Source organism: Rhagoletis pomonella, unplaced genomic scaffold (genome assembly GCF_013731165.1).
Source record: "Rhagoletis pomonella isolate Grant_MI unplaced genomic scaffold, Rhpom_1.0 Rhpom_scaffold_00006, whole genome shotgun sequence".
Classification (NCBI taxonomy): Eukaryota; Metazoa; Arthropoda; class Insecta; order Diptera; family Tephritidae; genus Rhagoletis; species Rhagoletis pomonella.
The window spans coordinates 13,514,309-13,516,558 of record NW_023458560.1 but is presented as its reverse complement, the minus strand read 5'-3'; the positions used below and the strand labels follow the sequence as shown (position 1 = coordinate 13,516,558).

The following is a 2,250-nucleotide window of genomic DNA, read 5'->3' as shown; positions in this document are numbered from 1 at the left end:
TCATTCAATAAATAGTTCCTGATAACTTTGTGAATCCAATTGTTCCTTATTGCCGGCAGATTTTTGTACCCAAAGCCTTTTGGACCCAATTGTCAGATTAATTGCGCTTGGATAACTTGGATAAAAACAATAAAGTAAGTCAGTAACTAATTTCTGGTTCATTTTAAGACTTCATTGGGTGTATTCCAGCAGCAGTAAGATTTGCATGTTTTACAGGAAGAGCGGTTGCCTTGCGCCACGTCCTGTATATCCTGGAAATATTACTACCGCTTGAAGCGTCACTATGCATATGTAGCTCGGAATACATATAAGATATTTCATATGCTTTCAGATGCACCTATGTACGTCATATGGAATCTGCTTAGAAGTCACTCAAAAAATTATGGTAAACTAGTAATTACAAATTTGTTTTTGAAGTTTGCATTTTGCATTCAACCCTTTCCTTTCAGGTGGCTTTTTGTTCCTGAAGTTTGCAACAATGCAATATTTGTTTAATACGTATATACATACATGTGAGGAGCTATCCGAACGAGCAAACATTGTGGCTTATGTCGAGAGGCTGGCTTTATTATTTGGCCGTTTATTCCTTAAACCACAAGAAATTTTTTGATGACACTTAACTAGAATATTAAATTGCTAGCATCAGAACTATTTCTTTCACGTTTATTTGCCAAGGGTTCTTCAATATCTCGGCATCAGTGCGTCATTCGCAATCGTACGCTGCAAATGCTACCTTATTCGAAAGGCAGCCTCCCGACTACAGCGAACACAGAAATCATTAAAATTTATGTTCAAACAGAATTAATTCAAATATTCAGTATATTTATTAAAATAAGTACAAGGAAACAACTTATCTTTGACTGCTGTTTTGTTCAATGTACCGAAATCTACAAAGTTGTTAGCCAATGCTTGTTTTTCAAAACATGTTTAGTAATTGTTAATGTTAATATATGTTAAAGTTCTGAACACATTGAAAACGACGAGCTACGGACCACAGCTTCCAATTTGTCATCTTCATTATCTAAATGCATTGTCGATGGCGACATGATTTATTTGAACGCGGCAGCGACATCATAAATTTGTATGAGTTTGACATAAAAGAAGAGGAAGAACGTTATCTGTCGCCAGAAAAATAGAAATAGATCTAATCTGGCCACAACCACAGCAGTCGCGTAGCCCGGTCGTCGCCAAAATAATTATCTACATAAGAGTACGTGTTAAAATATTTTGATAGCTGTGATTTGTAGCTCGCCGTTTTCATTGTGTTCGGGCTATAAAAGAAAGGTAATTCAATTGCTTTTCCTTCTATAATAAATTATTTTGGATTAACCATTTTTCTTTGTAAAAATTTGCAAATTTTGAGTACGCCCTATAGATACATGTACGAAAATGTACAAAGTTGATAGCCAATGCTTGTTTTTCAAAACATGTTTAGTAATTATTAATGTTAGTATATATTAAAAGAAAGGTTGTTCAATTACGTTTCCTTACGTAATACATTTTTTTGGATAAATAATTTTTTTTTGTAAAAATTTGCAAGTTTTGAGTACCCCTTATGGGTACATGTACAGAAATCTACAAAGCTGTTAGCCAAGGCTTGTTTTTCAAAACATGTTTAGTAATTACTAATGTTAATATATATTAAAAGAAAGGTAATTCAATTACTTATCCTTCTGTAATAAATAGTTTTGAATAAATACATTTTGTTTTGTAAAAATTTGCAGTTTTTGTGGACCGCTTTATTCGAGTGCAAAACACATGTAGGAAATTTACAATGTTGTTAGGCAAGAATTATTTATAAACAATTTAGTCATTATTAAAGTAATTGCATACTAAACATGTAATTTACTTTTCGTACTGTGATAAATTCTTTTAAATAAATTAACTTTCGTTAAAAGACCCTTCAATCGTACCCGTAGGGGATGAGTCGAGACTAATTGATCTCCAATAATACCCGTATGAGACTAGTTGCGACTAATTAATGCCCAATTGTACCCGATTGCGACTCATCCCGGAATACTCTCTTTAGAGATTAGTCGCACAATTTTTTTGCAGGGTAGTACGTTTCCCAGGAAAGTGTTTGGCGGGCACTGGTCTATATATAAGCGAGTCATTTCAGCATGCTACTGTTGCTGCTTTCCTCAGTCGCGCGCACTGCCCTGCGCTGCACAATGGCTCCTGCTAGTGTAAGAGCGCAGATAAATTGAAAATTTGAAGTGTTTGACATATACTGTTTTTTGTGTTTTTTAA

General features: G+C 34.3%; 1 long non-coding RNA gene across 1 annotated transcript; it reads left to right on the top strand.

Annotated features, from left to right (window-relative positions):
* The first annotated feature begins 8 nt into the window (after positions 1-8).
* LOC118740425 lies at positions 9-1,700 on the top strand. The gene is made up of 3 exons (XR_004993133.1): positions 9-134; positions 332-385; positions 450-1,700. It is a non-coding gene; the product is annotated as an uncharacterized LOC118740425 (long non-coding RNA).
* Positions 1,701-2,250: the final 550 nt, after the last annotated feature.